Below are 22,719 nucleotides of genomic sequence, written 5' to 3'. Positions count from 1 at the left end.
AGATGAGGCTTGGTGGATTGATTTGATTGGTGGATCCCTAAGACTAGGATTGTGGATCCCTAAAGCTAAGCGTGAGGAGTGATTCAAAGAGATACTGATGCATAAGCTGGGGTAGGAGTGACATATGTAGGATATGGATGGGGGATAATGGAGATGAAGGGAATCCATTGAAGCTTTTTTAGCGGGGGGATACTTCAAAGAGAAGTACCACCATGTAGTTGAGCACTAGATTTGCTATAGGACTATTGATTAATTGCCAGGGTTACCAAGAACATCAAGGCCTTTTTACCAACCGTCCAGAGGACTGACGAACTGACTCAAAAAAAACACACAAGGATTGCCCCAATATCACACATGAATCTCAGAGGAAGTAGTGTGGAAACGACACTGGAGAACCCACAAGCAGAAAAGAAAAACAAACGAAAGACCTGATCAAGACCTTACGCTCTAATTGCCCCATTCGCAGCATACCATGATATGAAAGATCGTGGCAACCTTGAGGAGGGAACAAGGAGATTGCTTGGAAAAGATACTTCAAGACCCAAAAGGGAAGATCCCAAATCAAAAGAAAGTGAAAATCCAAAAGAGAGTCATTTGCCAACGAGATGGGTAGGACAAGGTACTAACGGACCAAGATCAGACATGAGGAAAGCTATATCCTGCAAGGACCTATCGAAGAGCACTGAAGCTAGTGGATTTTGATGAGTGATGTGTCTGGCAAGCTGAACTAAGAAAGATAACACTTTGGTGACAGGAAATCTAGCTAAAGGATGCATTGGAATAGCTAACCAAGATCTGCGATGGGTGCAAAATGTTGATCAAGGATGAACTGACACAAACGCTGGATAGATACAATGGTACTAAGCTAAAGAGAATGTACAAGCTGACGGACCAAGATATTTACAAGTTGAAGCTGACCAAGATAGTTACAAGCAGGAAAAAGCTCAGGATGATAGGATAGCGGGATGGTTCTATGTTGTGCAAGATGCAAAAGCTAAGGGTGGGGTGATAGCGAAAGATATGGATTTGGCAGGATGCATCCAATGATGATGAGAGATTTTGTGACCAAGGATAGCTAGAGGAACTGGATGAGATGGTTGGATAGGATGGTAGATAGCTAGGATTATGATGGATATAAAGAGATGACATTGGGTTTGCATGAGGATAGCCTAGAGCTAGATACCAATGATAAGGGAGGATGGACAAGACAATATCTCCAAGGAATATAGTGCCCCCAATCAGAAGATAACATGTGGAAGGATGTCTTATGATGGATGTGATAGGATTGAAGCTAGGATGGAAAAAGCTGAAGGGGCTAGGGAGATGGATGATAGCTGAGATGATTGGCTGAAGCTGCATAAGATTAGTGGATGGTGTGAGATGGAAGCTGGAGGATGGAGGATAGGTGGATAGATTGGAAGATGGAGGTGGATGTCAAGAGATGACCAAAAGCATGAGGGTGATAGGCTAAGCTACGGATGGCAGGATTACGCATGACGCTTGTTTGCCAAGTTTTCATCATGGTACTTGTCCAAGGTGCTTGAATTTCCAAGTTTTTACCAGTGGACGCTTTATTTTTCTTTTCTTTTTTTGACTTTTTGACTTTGGACTTAGCTGGAATGATTTTGGCTTTCTTCAGCTATTTTGGCTTTTTTGGGGATTTTCACTGGCTGTTGGAATGTTCAATTTTGTTGCTAGCTGTTGGTACACCGGATGTGTGATTTATGCAATAGATCGAATTAGATGGGATTGATGGTAGGAGACAGAGGGATGAAAATGCAGGAAAGGAGCATGAGATGGGGATGCTTGCAAGAGAAACATTGGCACATGTTGGAACGGGTGTGAAAAGAGCATATGGGGGATAGATGGTAGATGCGGGTGTGATGGAGGATTTGTGGAAGCGTGCTTGGGGATATAGGCACCCAAGATGGAGTTAGGAGATGGGGGACATGAGTCACTAGATGGGGGATTAGCAATGGTGAATGCCATTATGCATTGGGTTTCAACTTTTTTCTTGGGGATCCACATGGTTTTGGATTTTTTTTTCATAGGCTTTTGCATTGTTTTGCATTCTTTGATTGGATTTTGCCTTTTTGGAGTATGTCTTTTAGAATAGACATATGATTGCCTAGGATGTGGATTTTTAGCTTTATGCATTTTGAAGTTGGCATTCACATTGCTGTGGTAAGCTTTGGGAAGATGGTTAAGAGAAGCTTTGTGAGATGGAGAGGATATGAAAGAGCATGTAGGGGGATGATGATGGATGATGTGCCCTGATATGTGCCTTTGTTGATCTTGCATAGGAATGGATGGAATAGGATTTCTATGATGGCTGATAGGAGGATGGAGGATGGTAGATTTTGGGACATAGGGACCCAAAATGGATTTAGCGGATGAAGGGGGGATATGGTAGGTTGTTTTGGGTTGCAAAGATGGTGGAGGGGGGATGACATAAGATTTCTTGAAGGAGTGATGGGAGGCTGGCATGGTGGGCTTGGAGATAGGCTTGGTTTGGGGGTGTGGTGTACCAACACCTTTAGATGGTGAGCCTTTGGATACATATCCAAGACCATGAAATCCTAGATTTTTGTGTGCAATAATAGGCTCTCTGATTCCTTGCTCTTGTGGTCCTAAACCTTGACCTTGATAATGCCATCGATTGAGCATTTGAACAAGTTGAGGAAACTTTTTGCGTGCAAAAAATGGTAGAAGTGATTTATTAGGTGTATTGCAATGGGGAGATACTGTTCTTAATTCTTCTGCTGAGAGAGGGCCACCATGGATGAATGTAAGTGAACCAAGAGGGTAGATTATAGATGGTGGAATAGCTTGGATAGGTGGTAAGATGGAAGCATGGAGCGGGGGAGATGGAAGGATAGGATCTTGATGTAGCTGGTGGGATGACAAGATATCTTGTAGTGGAGGAGATATGGCTTGAGGTTTTGGAGATGGAGGAGATGGTGACTGCACTATGGATGGAAGACACGATACAATGATATCTTCATTTATGCTTTGGGGGATGTCAACATGATTTTGGGCAGGATCTTGATAGGATTGGTTTGGAGTGGATGGTGCGATAGGAGGTGAAGGGATGGATTCTTCAAAGGCAGCGGATGGATAGATGGGAGATTCAGTAGTGGAGATGGGTGAGTAGAAGATGGATGCATAAGGGTCATTACAAGAGATTTGGGAAATGCTTGGAGGCGATGTGGATAGGATTTGGATGGATTTGATAGGTGGTGGGATTTTGATGCTTGCGGGAAGTGGAAGGATTTTAAGCAATTTGATGGATGGTATGGGGATGATAGCTATGGGAGATGGAGGTGATATTATAGATGGGGAAGCTTCATCACTGACTACTTCACATGGTTGGATTAGATGACATGGCTTATCGACTGTTGGAGGCAGCTTTTCTTGTATTTCCTCTAGGAGATTCCTTGGAGACTCGTGTGTCGAAGGTGGAGGTGGATTGACAGGAATAGCTAGTGTGATGGGGGTGGAAGATTGGAAGCTTGGTTGATGGGGTGATGGAGGGGAAGCTGGAATATCAGATGGCATGACTAGATAGTTTGGAATAACTCTTGGATTTTGGGGGATGCTTGGGGGAATGTTTCTAAGGCTTTCAATATACCCGTCATAGTCAACAAGATTTTCATCATCATTGGAATAGGAGGTGGCGGGAGCAAGGAAAATGCGACCAAACACATCATGATAGGATTGGTACTTCATGCTTTGATGATGAGTTTGATGGGGATGGGGTCTTGCATATGGATGAACACAGAAGCTCATGGTTGGATTTGGATTAAGCACAAATTTTGGATTGGCTGATGAAAGATTTCCTAGGGAGAGTCAAAGCTGTATGACAGACCTAAGGAGGATTGGTTGGAGATTTTTGTCTTTCTTGTGGGTGGAAGACTTCAAGGGTATGCTATCAAAAAGTGAGAGTTTTGCTTTCCTATGTGCAGGATTCGTGGTGATTGTGTCAACTTGAGGACAGACTAATGATCCTATGGGCATGACACGAGATTGACCACTTGTGGATCCCAACCTTTAGCTCAAGGTGATGAGGGATGCAAGTGACAAAGCTAGATTACCCTAGACAATGCTCTGTCAGAGGGATAACCTTGGTGAGATTGGTTGATTGGTAGGATTGATTGGATAGTAAACTCTGGTAGAGTAACAAAAACTCTTTAAAGGCTTGGGTGATTTTGGATTGGGTTGCTAGCTGGCTGGGGGGATGATTTGGATGGACTTTGGATTTGGGATTGTTCTAAGGCAAAGAACTAGATAGATTCAGTTGCAGCGGGGGAGCTTGGATGATTTTTGATAAGGCAGTGACTACGCTAAGTATGCCTTGAGCTGGGAGATTTATGCTTTTCTGGGATTTTGACCAAAGTTGGAAAACATTCATTCAAAAGCTATGAACAAACAAGAAGACAAAATTTTGGAGCAAGCACGTCAAACACACCAACATCTTAGGAAGCTTTCTACAAGGATGAAATTTGGTTTAGCTAGGGAGTCCTCGATATACACAAGGTATGTGAGGACCAAATCTATAGATGAAACAAAAAAGATGTCACACAGCCGAGAGGAGCGGTAACCCACTTCTCCTCTTTCACTTCTCAAGGGTATAAAGTTCCTTGAGGCTTAGCCCGAGTGACAAAATTTTGATCCCAAGAGAGGTGTCTTTGGATTCACCTCCCAATCTTTATACTTTGCCAGAGCGCTGGAGTTGAGGTCATCCCAAGGGGTGATGAAATCCCCAAGTAGGCCTCCTAAAAATTGTAAAACAAGACCACATACATGATCTTGGGCTTTAAAAGACACGCATTTATTCCAATTGATGATTTATATTTTGTAAGCTATGATTGAATACACTTGTGATTATGGCATACAATGTTCATTCCAATTTGATAGCGTCGTCAGCATAATGAAAGTCGAGAGATCGTCAACATAAAAAATGTGAGCGTCATTGAAAATGCATCCAAACCATGCAATGTTCATTGATTGTTAGGCATTCAAGATTGGGATTTTTTGTTTTAATCATGCATTCATAAACTTGATTTTAATCCATGGCACTCAAGAGTGATTTTAGCAACATGCATCCAAAGACAAGTGATTAAACATTCAAGTTTTTTCCTTTGAGCATTCAAGATTGAGATTTTGTGTGTTGTTCTAAGAACTTTGAAGTGCTTTGTTTTAACCTTAGATCATTCAAGATTGTTTTGGACTCAAAAGTGAAAATGACTCTTTGGACTTTGGTTTTCATTCAAGATTTTGTGTTCTACTTTGCATATTTTAAGCCCAAAAATGATATTCCTAGATTGTTTTGATGCATACAAAACCTAAGAAACATTCAAGATTTTGCAACAAGACATTTGTTTGGAACAAATAACAAAGCTTTTAGGACAATTTTTGGCAACCATTTAGGACTCTTAGTTTTCATGAGATTTTTTAAAAGAACTTTAGTGTGCACTTAGTGTTGATTTTGAACCTTTTGAAATGTAAACTTGAAGTTCTTTTTAAATTCCCAAAAATGAGGTGTTCCTAATTTTGCATGAATGCATCTAAAACCTTGATGTTGCAAGGATGCAAATGATTAGATTGGTTTAGTTTCACTTGTTAAAAGATTTTTTTTTTTTTGCAAATTTTTAATTTTTTAATGGATTTAAGTATGATTTGGGGGTTCATTTTAAGCACTAAAAATAAGTGTGTATGATTTTGCTTCCTTAAAAAAAAAAATGGCCAAGATCTCCCACAAGAAGAAGAAGAAGAAGTAGATGGAATAAGAAGAATATAGACAAGAAGAGGAAGAAGAATTCCAAGTGCTTTCTCCACCTATAAGCTTGAAAAATCTGCAAATACTATGAGATAGACTATGAGTTCCTTTGTCTTCTTCATGCTCATGTGGACCTACAAAACCAATTTATACAATCTTACCAATAAAAAAAAAAAAGCAAAATTAGCCAAAATCAGCAAATGACATACAAAACTTGACTAAAAAAGCTAATGAAGATGACCCATGCGGGGTCCCACCGGGCGTGCCAAAATATATATGAGAAAATGTTAGTATGCTAATAGAAACCAAATTTAAATAAAGCTTCTACAAACTAAAAAAAATTCATAAAGTTCAAGATAGACTAAGATGAGCTCTCAATTGAGAATATGAGAAATTAATGGACTCTCTCAATAAGAAGCTCTCTTGTTGAGTAGCTTTATCTAAATGGATAGGATGTATGCTCAATATGCTTCCAAAGGCTTCAATGGATGATTGTGGATTTTTGGTGTGGATAGATGGCTTTAGTATGGATTTGGCTCTCAAAATAGCATTATAACTTTACTTCATGGATTGTGTTATTTTGCAAAGGGGAAGGATCCAATTTATAGGCAAGAGGCTTGAGGGATTGAGGGCTAAGATGCAAGGATGGGAAAAAGCTCATGGAGGGCTCAGATTGCATGAGAAGAGAGCACATGGATTGTGCTTCCTTATAGCCAATCAAGGAGTGACACATGTCACATGGTGAGAGGATGGAAGAAAGGGGAAGGATGAGTCAACAAAGGAGGCTCAAGGGATAAAATCTTCATAAAGACCCTCATAATGACTTGTAAGAGCAATAAAAGGGCTTGTAAGAGTCATTTATGACATAGTGGACTTCATAAAGTTTTATGGTTGAGATATTTTGAGGGTGATGAGAGCAATTTCGACTTGGGCTTGATTAGGAAGGTTTTAAGTTTGTTTAGGCTTGTGAAAATGATTAGAGAATGGATTAGGATGGTTTAGGATTAGCTTAGGGATAGGCAAGTGGATGGCATTTAATGAGGGTGGGTGAAGGAGCAGATATTTGTTAACTTTGGCTTGGGTTAGTAAGTCTTAACCCATGTTTAGGGAATGTGACAAGGTTAGGAGGGGATTAGGATTAGGTTTAAAGACATCTTCTAGAAGAGTCTAGACTTTGGATGAGGATAAAGACTTTCTAGAATAGTCTAGAATTTTCTAAGATGAGGATGAAGACTTTCAAGAAGAGTCTAGAACTTCTTAGGATGAGGATAAATTAGATTTTAGGAAATAAATAAAGTTTTATTTATTTCAAGGGTTTGGGTTGAGGAGATATTTATTAAAACTTTTTTAATAAACATGAGGATTAATATTTAATCTTAATTAAATATTTTGAGTTGGGATTAGGGGTAGGAAATGATGGGATTAGCCTTTAATCAAAATTAAAGAAGGATTAGAAGATTTTGGAAGAGGTTATTGTTCATAAGGAAATTGGCCAAGTTTTGGGCAAAAAATAAATTTTTTATTTATTTTAGGATTTTTGGTCAATTTATTAATTAAATAATTAATAAATAAGGAAATAATGTTTAAATAAGATTTAAACATTTTTGGGAGGGATTCCTTAATTAAATATTTTTAATTAAGATAAAGGGATTTAATGGCATAAAAATTAATTAATTAATTATTTAATTAATTAATTAATAAATGATGATGTCATCAGGACTTTTTTCAGAAAATAAAAATACTTTATTTTCTAAAGGTTTTTAGGTGTCTACAACACCTACTAGAACTATGATTATGGAAGAGATTATAGAAAAGAATAATCATAAAATTTTGATGATTGATATTGCTTCTAATCTCAACTATGCTAAATTTGATGAGGTAAAAGATTATACTATTGCTTATAAAATGTGGATCAAACTGAAAGCTATAATGGAAGAAGAGCTAAGGTAGAAAGTCTCAATGGTCAATTCAATTAGACTAAGATGAGAGAAGATGAGAATATTGCACAGTATAGTGACATAATCAAAGCTAGTGTATGTGTAATTAGAGCCTCAAGTGGGAAAATTGATGATGCAACAATGGTGAGAAAGGTGCTCAGAACCCTTCTTCCAATTTATGCAATTATAGTGTCTTCTATTCAAGAAATGAGATGTGATCCTAAGAATCATATAACCTTGGATGCATTAGTAGGAAGGTTGACTATATTTGAATTAGATAATTTTGAGAATTATGTACCTAACTCCAATAACATTGAGTCTGCTTTCCAAGCCAAGCTATCACTTAACAAGAAAGCTGCAAAGTCTAAAAGAAAGAAGTCTTATAGTGAAGATGAATATGGTTCTAATAGTTATCTTGAAGTTACAGAAGCATTTCTTGCAAGAGGATTTCCCAAGGGAAAAGGAAAGTACAACAGAAAAATTCCTTTAATATTCTTTTCTTGTGAAGAAGTTGGTCACATTATTTTAAGGTGTCCAAATAGAGAAGGAAAAGAAGAAAAGAAGCATGAAAAGTACAAAACTAAGAAGGATTTCAAATGCTACAAGGACAAAGGTAATGTCATGCCCAAAATTCAAGGCAAAAACACACCAATAATTTTTTTAAAAGATAATAAATTCACTATATAAATATATGCTACACTAATAAGGTTATGGAAAGATATGCCAAATGATTAAAGTGAGTTTCGAATACACATCAGTAAGAAGAAGAGTTAACATCTCCACATAATGTACGGGTTTGAACCCCTAAAATCCTAACACTATGGGAATACTTAGTTTCGGTTAAATTAGTTGATTGATTTAAAAGTTAGGTTTGAGTTGCAAAGGTATGAAATCAAGATCAAAGTTTAATTAGGGTTTTCAAGTTCTTAGATTGACTATGATGATATCCCCCTTTTTTTTAACACTAAACTAGTTCAATCCTTAGGAAAATCTAATTCTGCATTTTCCACAAGTTTATCTAATACCTTAATACTTGATCCCAATTATAAAAATAACTATTAAACTAACTAAAATCATTAATTAATTATTATTAAATCATTTACAACATTCATTTCATCTTCAAACATAATCCAATTTACCAACTCAAGATGTCTAGTCAATTTCATCTTACAACCCCTTTTAAATATTACATGCACATTAACATGTCCTGATAACACCTTAAAATTGAAATATTAATAACAATAAAACCATATTTAATTAATTATTTAATAAAATAATATAATGCTTAAGTTCATTCATTACTTTAAATATAATTATACACAAATTTATAAATTGAAGGACATGGGTTTCCTCCTATTACTGTCATGGTTTAAACTCCAATATTAATTCTATAGACTATTGTTCATAATACCTTTTACCAACTTTATTAAATTTAATATTTTCAATCATAAAAATGAAAATAAAATTTCAAATGCCTATTGAATTTAAATCTAAATCCTAACATATAACTTCTAACCATAAAATAATTACTAACACTTACATTTAAATATGAAACTTATAGAGCATAACTTATAATCAAACACTTACTTTATATATATAATAGTAATAAATCCACCTTTTTTTGAAATAATAACTTACATGTTAATTAATTCCTACTTTAACTTTATTACTCACCTTTTTAAACACTTAACATCTAGCTTATTCTAACACTAAACTTTAACAACTCACTTCCACCTATTAACTAAAAACTAATTATAATATAATACTAAAACTAACATTAAAACTTAAAAAGAAATCCTAACCCTTATCTAACATTCACTAACATCTCAGAACCACTAACTTTTAACTAATATAAAACAATTCCCAACCTGACTTACTATTCTGACCCCCTCCGTTCTAACTAACCCCACTAACCTTCTAACATTTTAACTTTTTCCCTAAACCCAAGGACATGGGTGCTTCCCCATGCCTCCAAACTCTTTCCAAGGGTTGAAAAACATAGCAACATGATTCCCATTTCTCCTAGCTTGGCCTACTTGTCATGTCAAGTTTGTCATAGGTCCATGTGAGAGGTACTTCTATAGGCCTTGGACGCTTTGTAAACTAATAGCATGTGAGGGATGAGAATTACAAGTCAAGATTTAAAGTTTTCTAGGTGTGGGTCATGGTAAGAGTCATAGGGTATTTTAACAATAAGTTTAACAACCACATTTTTACTAGCAAATTATTATCTAAAGAAGAAATCTTCCAACATTTGAATTTAAATACAACTCTAAATTTTATGCTTGGTTCCAGTACAGGGAAAAGATTACAAAGTCTACAACACATCTAGGTAATCATGGAGAGAAAGAAAACTGACTAGGAGACAACCAAACTCAACATGAAGACAAATTCAAACATTCACTCCCATCTAGGTTTGCGTAATAGGTTTGACATTGAACCAAACTAGGGAGAAGGTCAATTTTTCCAATAGGAGACGTCAGACACAACACCATAATAGGTGCCCTTTTGTGGCTAAAACTTAAGAACTTCTGTTCTTCCACATATGCCCTTTCAAGGCTAATATCTCAAGGAATTTTGATCTTTCACTTTTCAAATTCTAAAAAGTCAAAACATGGTTTCTGTTGATGAGTAGGGGCCCATAACACCCTACTCTCTTTCCCTCTTCTCATCTTGAGAAGAGACTCTACACTGTTGGATCCAACTAAAGCCCTCCTCCCCTACATGACCACTTCTTCCCTATTCAAGGGTGAGTAATGCTAATACAACCCATACATACTCAAACATATTCAACACACACACAAACATACATATGTAAACAGAATAAGTTAAGCATGCAACAAAGCATGAACAACATGAGCTAAGGAATTCCTACCTTCAAAAATTGGGTTATGGCAATTGAACAGTTTGATATGAGCATTCCCTTCCTTCTCCTTCTTCTTCAATCCTGAATTAAGGTCGGGTCAACACTCAAACACTCTCAAAATTGCCTCTAAATAAGATCCTATACTCAACCACTCTAAAAATAATAATAACTTCCCCACTTGCCTAAAGCTCTAAAGGCTTCTAACTCAACTAGACATAGGAAAACCTTAAGGTGGAGTTAAAGTTATCCATCTCATGATGAAATCATTCAATTTTTGCAATAAAGAATAAATGGGGTTTTTGAGTGACCATAAAAATCAACAAAAGGGGCTAGGGGGGTGGAAAATTCCCCCGACCCATACCCATACACCTTTAGGTAATTAGATTTCATAATTTTTGGCCTTTAGGAGTAATTAGGGACCTATCAAAGGCTAGGAAATTTTAGGACTTTCTAACAACCTTCAAAAATGTAGATTACTCACTACTCTTGATTAGGGTAATTAATCTTGATTATAAACTGATTAGCAAAAAGGTAACTAACCTAATCCAAATCTAATCTCTAGGTTACTCGGTTAACCCTAACTAACATGCTGGAATGCATATACAATTTATGAGTGTCAAGTGACACTAAAAAATCACTGTTAGAAAATATTAACACTTAAAGATTACAAAATGATACATTCATTCATTTCACGATACAAATAAAATATGAACAAAGGGGTTTGCATCTTTCACTAGATTCAACCCTAGTTTCCACAGTAGTACATAGGGTTCAGTTTCATTTCTCCATTAGATTTTCTTGGCTAAAATATCCTACACACTTATTGCACACATCAGTAGCTCAAGAAACTCACATACATATATTCAAGACTTATTTGGATAGTTACATAAATCAAAACATGAATCTTTCATATAATTAACTATTTAATTCATTTATGCTCACATTTAATCATCAGTAAACACATAATCAATATAAGATAACTTATTCATTAATTCATATTAAAATTCTAGAATAATCATCGTTAGGCATGCATATACCTAACATCATAAACATCACCAATTATGGAATACTAAACTATCTAAAAGAATAAAACCTAATCATCAAGGTACCAAAATCAACACCCTTATCATCAAGTGAAAATGCCTCGTATCATTGTTAGTGAGATTCTAATGTTTAATAGTTGAGATAATGTAGTAGTTCTTGAATCACTAAGTATTAAAGCATGGATGTATCAACTACTCTCAATTTCATTAGGATATTCACAACATAAAACATTTCTTCATATCCGTTCAAATTTTTTACAATAGATTTAATAGAGAAAATCATATTTAATAAGTACATGTGAGGAGGGACCTTACATCCTCGCCCACTAGCCTTTGTCTTCCTCGTGGAAGTTGAACAACTAAAATGTTCATGCTTTTCTAGACCTCGTCTAGCTTTATACTAAAATTTACTCTTGTAAAAACAATGATCAAAAATTCATATAATTACTCAAGGTGGTAACATATTTACCTAATTACTTTTTCTACAAAGTGAAGTTCAATCCATAGCACTAACATGGTTACATTTTCCAAGGTCAACTACTCGTTAAAACATATTGGTCACACATAAACAACATTCAAAATCGAGTATAACATACTTATAAAGTCTCTAATAATAATAATATCATAGATATCCCATATTCCACACACCCACTCATTGGGGTAACATCTGTATGAGACTCCCTTAACTAAGGTTTTAAAAAATAAGCAACTTGGCTCTATATTAAGGTTAAGCACTTTTAATTTAAAGTTTCCATGACACATTGATTCTTGATAGGATCCTCAATGAGTCCATCACTACACATGCACCTTTACATCTAGAAGTCCTTTCGATTAACCCGTAAGCTTAACCAAATTTATGTCAGGGTGCAATTTTGTTACTCATAATAGTCAATAGATATCACTAGCCCTATTCCCAAAGTCCTAGGAGAGGGTGGGCATGAATACTCTCACTAATAACCCCATACCCTAATGTTGTGAATCCACGTGATTGTTAGGAATCCCTTTGGTAGGCTCATCATATGTCACTTTGTCAATAAAATTCACAAGACAATGCCACAAAATTTAAATTCAACATCAAGGATGAAACATCCAACACAAAAGTCTAGAAATAAAAGAAATAAAGAGTGCCCACAATAGTAAAATTTTAATAAAGAAGTGAAGACATGACCTAGAAGCAAATAGAATCATCAATAATAAAGTTGGATAAATAGCCCCACATCACATTATTTGGCAAAAAGAAAAAACATTAAGAGTACCAAAATCTAAAATCAAACAAATAAAGACATAAATCCAATCACTCACAAAATTTAAAATTTTGACATAATCCGACCGTACCAGGGTCACTGAGGAAAATGAATAATCTTAGGTTTTTCAATTATATTTTAGGGATCTAAAATTGAAATTAGATGGTAGTCTCATGAGCATGTCATTGAAACTCTGATTGATCCACATACTAACAACGTAGCTCACTTTATTGACATTGCCCTACAACAAGGGTTTTATTGTACTTAAGGGGTTTGGCTTGATCCAAACTCACTCAAAAGTGCAAATGCAGTGGTACTAATATAAGTCTCTATTGGGACTAAAAATTGCATGCTTCATTTTTAGTAACAATTTTGAAATTTTGAGATTCAAGCCTTTTAAAAGCCCCATAAAAGAGATTGTACCCGACTATCAGTATGAGGCCTAAATGGTGTTCAATGCTTCTAGCACCCTCCATTCATCACGTCCACTCGTTCCATGAAGTTAAATTCAGATTCTGTGTCCTTTTGTGATGTCTCGTTTTGAGCTAGTTTCAAATTTGCATTTTTGCCCAAGTGTCAAACATCGACAGGATGCCATGTTTGTGATTGAATATCTTGCACCCAGATATGTTTTGTGACTCGCCACTTTGAGAATTTCTAGTGTCCATGCCCAAGAACCTATGTTTCAGATATCAACCTGTTTCAAGTTCAGTTGACTAGGTTTTGAATCCCTCAAAGTTGGTCAGTTACTATTTTCATGCTTTTGCAATTTGCACATAATTCTGGGAAGCCCTATTTGATGAGTTATAACTTTTGACCAGTTGACTGAAATGAGAAAATTCCTTTTGTGTTACATTTTAGATGTCAAAGACTTGTTATGTTTCAAGTTTTAGCTTATGAAAAATCCATTTGATCAATTTTCAAATGTGATTTCAAATGGAATTTCTATCTTTTTACTGGTGTCAGTATTTGTAGATTGATTGGAAGCCCTATTCGTGACATTATATCTCTTGATATTTCATAGGTCAAGTCAAATGGGTTGTACCCCTGTGTTGTCCTCTAAAAATACTCCAAGTGTGTTAGTTTTTAAGTCATGACGAATCCATATGCATAGTTTTTCGGGTCAATTCCATTTAAAAAAATCACTTTCTATCATTTTTCCCAATTTTCAAAATCCAGGTAGCCTACTTTGACTGATTTCCATTTACGTCCTCTTATTTTTCATGAGCCCAAATCATAGATCCATACTCTGCACATGACAAAGAACCAATGTCCTAGTTTTCATTTCCTCATGTGCTCATTTGCCCAGTTTTCCAAGCCAAATCCGAACCTCATTTACTATTTTCTAATATGTTTCCTTGCAGGTAAATCTGAGAAGGCAACTTTGACAGTGAATATCTTTTGACCCCAAATTCATCATGAGATGAGATTTGACAGGGTGTAAGAGTGTGGAATAGAGAACCAGTATGCTAGAGCTCAGAGCTCGGTCAAGTGTTTTGATTGGTTTTTAAGACTAGTTAAAGGACCTCTTGGTGTAAAACTGACAAGTTGCAAAATAGAGTTAAAATGAGTTTCAATTGATTGATTGGTGGTTGAACTTGATTCTAATCAATATGACAGGTTCAGTGGATTAGTTTGGCATATCAGTTGTCTGGAAACAATTTTTTTTTTAGTCAGACCCACTTTCGGGCTCGACTGATTTCATTACATTAACATGATCCTAAGGTAAAGAATGCAACAAAGTTCAAATGATGGATAATGATCTGACATTTTCACCATGTATGCAAAATAGTTTAGACATGGTGAACAAGCCAAGTGTGGATTTAAATGTATAAATCAAAGACTAATTGTGTCTAAATCCTTCTATTACTAAAAAAATGGGGTCAAAAGGTTGTTTTCTTAATGCCATCTAAGTGCAGAGGAGTCACAAACCAAGTAAGCTGAAAGAGCCCACGCATTGACAAAAAAGAGCTAGAGCGATAGGAGGTTGTAGCCATTAAAGAAATTGTCATTTTTAAAGATGAGAATGAGCACCCACGTCAGTATAGGCAGAGGCATGCAAGGGAGGGAAGAGCCATGATTTAATAAAAGAAAAATCATGCCTATTAAAGGAGAGTCAACATCTAAGCAATGGTGCAATACACTGATTAAAGGTAGTGACATGAAATGGGCAAGATCAGGTAAAGCACAATCTAAAGTGGAAGAGCATGTAAGGAATTATGCTTGCGCATTAGAAGCATGCGTAGAGTAAGCTGCCCACAAAGAATAGAGTAGCTACAAACAAAAACCATGTGAGTTAGAGGATTGTTTATGCAGTCAAAGGAGGAGCTAATGCTAGTTTGTAGATCATGCCAAAAGATAGGGAAGTCTATTCACAAGCATTGCGTATGTTCCTAAACAAAGCCACCATACCAAGAGAAGCTAAAAAATGCAAGTCAAAGGAACCTGTCCCATGCAAGGAGGTATGTTTGAAGAAGATAGCCACTGTCATAAGGAAGAGATGCTCATGCAAATAGAGAATTAGTGCATTGAGTGGAAGAGGAATCCTATGCCAAATACGTTAGAAGCTAGTTGCAACCATGAAGCCGCAAGCCTATATAAAAGGAGTCCATGGCTTAGAAGCTGCCCTCAGAAAATAGGAACTTTGAAATGTAAGTGTGGAATCACCATGAGTTTGTAAAACACCAATGAAAGTGTAGGGCAAAACAAAAAAATGATAAAAAGCCATTATCCCATATACAGCAGGCAAGCAACCTTTTGAAGTGTTTAAATACAATCTTAGACAAAGAAGATGTGTCTTAAAAGAAAGACACTTTTGAAAGGCATTACAAGGCACAGGTGGGACCCAGTTGGTTAGATCGATGTAGTCAAAGACAAAATTTTGAATGAACATGCTCCTAGAGAAGTGGTGATGTGGAATCTGGTGCATCAGATCATGCCACGTGGTGAATTGAGCAGCCCTTGCTATCTCACCAAGTAGAAGATGCATGAGAGTTAACATGGAGAGATAGCGATGCTGACATGGCGTGGATGATGTGGTAGTGATGTGGAGTTCCTGACCAACCACAAGGTGCCATGTGGCATGAATTTTGAGACAATATTTTGTGGCAATTAGTTTGTAATGATGCTCCAGATCGTGCCATGTGGCAGATCCAACGAACACTGCTATATCGTCAAAGGAAAGATGCATGAAAGATAACATGGTGACATAACAAGAAGATGACACATGTCATCGATGAGTCGGCAAGGTGGAAAAATCAGAGGATGCCACATGGAACCCACTGTGTAGGATCGAACCAATTAGAATGCGCCACGTGCCACCAATTGTCAAACTTGGGTTGACCTGAAATTGAAAGGGTTGGGTAGAAAAAAAATAAAAAATTTAAAATCTCATTCTTAAAATAGTTTTTCAAAAACTTGTGCATCAGATTTAGAAAAGTTTCAAAAGGGATTTTCTATTCTAAAGTTTTAACTTTAGAGATATTTTAAAAAATTTAAAATTCAAGATGTGTAGAGCTGATTTTTCTATCTGGAGGGCATTTTTTCAAATTGAGATTAAATGGGTTTCTGATAAGCAAAATATACGATATTATATATCGCTAGAACTGGGATGATCCGCATTTTCCAAATTTGAGGTCAATTTTTTTAGAGGTGCTCACTAATTTGAGCTATAGGTCAATTTGTAAAACTTGGGGCATTGGCAATAGAATAGGTAAATGTGATCATTAATCATCAAAGTTTGTTATAGGGTAGTTTTGAAGACCTTTTGGAATCTAAATGTGAAGATAATCAAGCTTAAACAATTTTCTTGCATCCTACAAGCTTTTTTCAACTAATTTTTGACTTTTACTGAGTTCATTTCAACACCAAAATTAGTTACATCCTTTCATCACCATTTTTCTAGGATATTTCATCCTGGTAGAGGCCAAATGATAAGGATTAGATATGATATGCAATTATAAAGAGAAGGTAGAGAGAGGCTTTTTCATCTTCTTGAAGGGGAATTCTAAAGGGCAACATCTCAATTGCATTGTAAATCCGAGAATTGTCTTCTCCATATTTATTCTTTCTTCTTTTGTAAAAAAAGGGGTTGTTGGTTGGTTTTTCATTTCTAGTTCTGGGAGCTTTGCTCAGGCTATAAAAGGCACACACCCAACATTTTCTTGTATGTATTGACCAACATATTATATTTCATGTAGATAGTTATGGTCTGTTAGGTGATTTATAAGTTAATTTCTGTACATTTTATGTATTTGGTTTCAAGGAAAGAAAATAAAGAGCAAAAATGGTTTCAAATTCAGCTTGAATCTTGTCTCCTATTTGTGGATCTATAATCTTTTGTAGTTTGTGATCAAAGACCATAGATTAGGTTGCATCTCATTTAGTGATGTACGTGATTGAAATATCTTTCTTATGGAACAAAGAGCCATGTAATTGCTTGGTGTTTATCATAGAGTTTACTGATGTCATGAAAGGATTGTCTGAGTATGAGATTCAAATATGAAGCAAATGTCTATTCACAAGGTGAAAGATAGATCAAGGATCTTGATGAAGGAATTATGTTAGAGGTTTCCAGGAGATGTACTATTGTAATTCATTTTAATTACCCAATAGATAAGGCATTGGTCAAAGATAGGATCATTAAGTTATGTTGCTCATACTTGGGTCTTGCGGTTATCAACATATTAAATCAATTTTCCCTTTTATGTTGAAAGCTTTCCAATGTTAACCCGCACTTAGCATGCCAGTTTCATGAGTTATGTTCTTATCTATTTCATGCTTGTGATTCCTAGTTAAGTATAGAAGATTTAGGGGTTTTTATCTACTTTACATTATTTCAATGTATGCTTTGATAATTGGTACCATATAAAGAATCTATAGGTCCACCTACCCAGGTTTTGCAGAGCCTAAAGAAGAAGAAGGGTAATGCCTTATAGTTGGGCCAATGTCTGAAATGACATGTTGAAAATGGGAGTTATCTGCCCCTAGATATGTCATATTCTCATTGGGATAATTGAAAACCCTCTAGCATTTTCAAACACCAATAGTCTCCATCAATCCTCTTGCTATATTGATTTCTTTTTGAAGACTCTAACATGCGGGTACCTCAGTGTCAATAGAGTTATACTTTAAGTTGTAATTACAATACCAAATCTCTTAACCTCAAGTCACTATACTTACCTATTAGGGTACAAACCCATAATCTTTCTTAGGTCAAATTCACAACAATATACTAGTTGAAGTTGTGTTATCAGTCTCACTAAATTGGTACGATCTTGTATACATACATACATACATACATACATACATACATACATACATACATACATACATACATATATATATCACTGCTCTATTTATTCCATTGTTTATGAAAATTCTAATTATCATTGGAGAATACACTGAATGCTATTATTCTTATCAATAATTCCATATTTCATGTTTTCCTAGTCATAAGTGACTTATGAATTCATCCTTAGGTTGTAGGTTTGCAACTACTTAGGTATAAAACCATTATTTGGATGTCATCAATGTTTACTTATCCAATGTCAATGTTTACTTATTCACTCTTATAACTATCTCCTTGCTGTTGATATAGGTCATCATCATCATTCTTAACATGCCTTGTGGCTTAAAATCTACTTATTACTTAACTATGATACCTAAACCTTCAGTTCGTATTAGGTTGATGATCTCATCATGACTTTACTTTCTCTAAATTGTAGGGTTAGAGTTGATCCAATAATTTCAATAGCAGAGTCTATGAGCATTTAGTTGATAGTTAAAACTTAGTTTTACTCATGCTTACTCATTAAGCTTGCTAACATAAATAGACTCACATAACCCTAACTCAAAAGTTTGCATCTTCTAACTTGTTGGTTCAATGCTATTATGTTACATACTTCTTTCCATTTAATTTCATTCTTAGCACCATATATTTAGATAGATTTATTCCTTGATTAGGGTTCCATTCATCATAGTAGAATGAGATACTCCCTTACTTTGTGTGTTCCTAGCTATCTCACTTGTTGAATAGCTTCTAGCATTAGTAATCCTATCATTCGATATTTCCAAGGTTATTTGCAGATTCCAATTTAGCTCTCATTTTCTTTTTGAGGATTACTGGAATAATACATTTTAAATTCTTAATAGGTTAGAGGTATCCCAAATAAGTTGATAATGTGGTATACTCTTCAAGTGTTACCTTCCTATTTACCCACCATTCATTTTATCTATTCAATATTTTAATCTGAAGGTACAATTTTAGATTATGAAGATCATAGGTTTCTTTTACTCATGTTTGAAAGTCTAAATCAATACTAACCTACTTGGTCACTTCCACACTTGGTATGAACTTCATGTTGGAAATATTCAAGATATAACAGTTTACTGAGAGGGGAGGGGTGAATCAGTAAACATAAAATCTTAAATCAATTCATATTAACCAGTAAAATATTTAATCACCTAATCTGCAGTATGTAGAAATTCATAACACATAAGCACAGAGATTTTGGTGACCCAGAAACCTTCCAAAATAGAAAGTAAAACTGGGGTGGGGATGAAACCCACAAATCTTCTTTACTGCAGTAGGAAGTTAGCCGGTTAAGGCATACAATGATCACTTCTGGTGATCTGCCTTGTTAGGAGCATAAAGGATTGTTATATTCACCTTGTTAAAGGATTTGAAACATACTTCATAAGTATGCACTCTGTTAGGAGATTTGGTACAAAGACTGTTAAGTCTACCCTGTTAAAGGATTTATAAAAATTGATTCACCTGTTAGAATGAAACAGTGGATCTGAATACAACTGATTGCTGATAAGATCCGCTATGCTCTGATTGTCCTTGATATGACAAATAAAATATTTCTGCTCCAATGCTGACCTTGCTGAAAACCTTCAAAATTCAGCTTACATGCTTTCGCACACATTCTTCACATACTTCACATTGCATTTAGAATGATACAATACATTACATATATATACCATCTAAGTTAAAATTACATGCAATGGTCGGCTGAATAAAAGTAGACAAAATTTAACTGAGTCGGCCAAATAGCAAAACAAACTCGGTAGAACAAACTTCTTTGTTTACCGACTGAGCTCGGTTAACACTGAGTCCTATGTTAATCGACCGAACTCGGTTAACACTGCATCCATCTTTACTCGGTTAATATTGAGTTCTTAATTAACCGACCGAACTCGGTTAATGCTGAGTTCTTAGTTAACCGACTGAACTCGGTTAATACTAAGTTCTATGTTAACCGACTGAACTTGGTTAACACTGAGTTCTTCTTTACTCGATTAATACTGTGAGAAAAGTGTTGTCACTAATGGCAAATAACTTTATGCCAACAATCTCCCCCTTTGGCATTAGTGACAAAAACAATTATGTATCAAAGTTTATGTACAAAAATTGACATACATTTCAAAAAGTTTTCAAAATTGTAGATCTTATTAGATGTATGTCTCCCCCATACAATATGCATAGTATTTACAGATCAATACATATATCTTTGCATGGATAGCTCTGAAGTTCTGAAGTTCTGTCTCCCCCTTTTTGACAATAATGCCAAATAACATATATTTATACTGAGATTTCAAAATGAGAGAGAAATTCTAAATGTACCTTGAGAATAAGAGCCAAAGTCTTATCCCAATTTTCTTGCAAAATTTTGCTGGAGGAGAGTGCAATTTGAATTTCTGCAGAAAGTTCAATCATATGATCTGCAACTGAGAAATTGTTGTCATGAATCAATGTTCTGGAATGAGCAATATGCTTTTGCATTGAAGTCATGACAGGAAGAATCATATTCTGGATATCTATGAGAGTAGACCTGATTCTTGCTTCCTCTCTCAGTAATTCTGCCTGTTTCTCCGACAAAATTCTTATTTTATGATGATGGGATGAACTTGTACTGAGGTCAGATTGCAGCACTTGGGCACTGACCTTTATATCCTCATCAATTTTATTCAATTTTTCTTTTATATCCTTGGTATACTTAGTAACATCACAGAGTTTTTCAAAAAGTGAAGTTACATTATTAAAAGAATTCTCAAAATTATTCAAAATTGTAGACAATTCTACCTAATTTAATGCAATATGCTGAGCAATGTGCTCAAGCACCTTATTGTTAAACTTCTTCTCTGCCTTTTCAATCAAATTTTCTTGGCTGGAGGTATCCTCATTGAATTTGTTTACAGCCTCTTCCAACTGAATCAAAATGTGTTGAGTAGAATCTACTTCAACACCTATAGCCTCTATTATAATATTTTTAGCACTCTCAATGATGCTATATTCCAGATCTCTTTCATGCCGTAGCTGTTTCTGCCTAGCCTTCTGCTCTAATAGCTGACTGAGCATTCTCATTTCATCAACTGATGTTGTATCAAGATCTATTTTAGGAAGTATAATGTCCTTATCCAAATCAATTTCCTCATCCAGTGTCTTGCTGGAAAACATGTATCTTTTTGCTTTTCCAGCAATGACTTCATCTTGACCCTTGTGAACTGAGACGATAGTTGATGAGGCAGGGCTGGCTGATAAGACTGGAATAGGACTATGTAAAGGAAGACTAAGAGATGTGCAAATGGTATCAAAAATTGATGTTGCTGTACAGGATGGAGTGGAAGAGCTAATAGTTGCCAAAATTTGATTAAGAGAAGTCAAAATTGTAGTATCTGTAGGTACACTTATTATACATTCTGTAGTAGAGGTTGATGTGCATGATGAACTTATTGTAGAGACTGATGGAGACTCGGTTAATGAAGGTGGCTGCAGCTTGGTTAATGAAGTGATTGGCACTTTCATAGATGGTACATGGAGCTGAGAGGACTTACCAGTAGAAGCTATTTCCATAGTTGATGTAACTGTTTTGGATGGAGAGTGTGGAAGAGATGCAATGACTTCAGCTGCAATTTGTACTAGATCTTCTTCCACCTTTGCTTCTTCATCTTCTTTCTCCTCCATTTCTTTTTCAGCTTCTTCTTCTTCTAATTCTTTCTTAGCCTCTTCTTCCACTTCTAACATGATTGAATGAAGATCCTCTGGAATATCTTCAATATCATCATCATTTTCATCATCATCACTGTTGTCAATGTCCTTGATTTCAACAGTATCATCACTGGTTTTGTGTAGATGATAGATGTTTTTCCACATGTTTGTTGCATCATTTACCACATGCTCAATGTCTTTGACAAGTATCAAATAGGTGTGGAATCTAATCATCATATTGCCTTCGTGATCTTTTAGTGATGCTTTCACTTCAGCATTAGTGAAACTTGGCAGGAGATTCTTCAGTGTCTGCTCATAGATGTCTTTTACAGTCTTGGTTGCAGCTTCCCATCTGATTTGCAACCTCTCCAATAGTTCTTTGGAGATCTGGGCGGCTATCTGGTCCGGTGAGTATTTCCATTTACCCATCTTCTTCAGTAGCAGTTCCTCAATCTGCATCTTTTCTTGTTTTGTTCTGGTTTCAAACTTCAATGCTTTGAAGTTTGTGAAGCTAGCACCTACTTCTAATTGCTTCAATCTATCCTCAAATGTGAGTGGAGGCTTAACAAGTACAGGTTCTTTCTTTCCTTGTCTTGTTCTCCTGGAGAAGACTGCAGAGGCTTGCCTTTTAGGTTTGGTGATGATCACCTTGCCTTTCTTTTGTTGAAGCTCCTTTTCCTTGTTTGACTCGGTTTCCTCTTCTTCTTCTTCATCTTCTCGTTTGCCTTCTGTTATCATAAGAGAGCCAACTTCCATCTTCAGTTGGGTTATCGTTCTCTTTCCTTTGCTAATGGCCTGAGGGATTTTAATTTGGAGCTCAATTTTAGCTTGATCATATGTTCCAAAAATTGGTTG

This window comes from Cupressus sempervirens, chromosome 10, assembly GCF_028749045.1.
Source record: "Cupressus sempervirens isolate cs-2001-9-10 chromosome 10, ASM2874904v1, whole genome shotgun sequence".
NCBI lineage: Eukaryota > Viridiplantae > Streptophyta > Pinopsida > Cupressales > Cupressaceae > Cupressus > Cupressus sempervirens.
The sequence above is the reverse complement of the archived record's forward strand: the minus strand, read 5'-3'. Positions refer to the sequence as shown.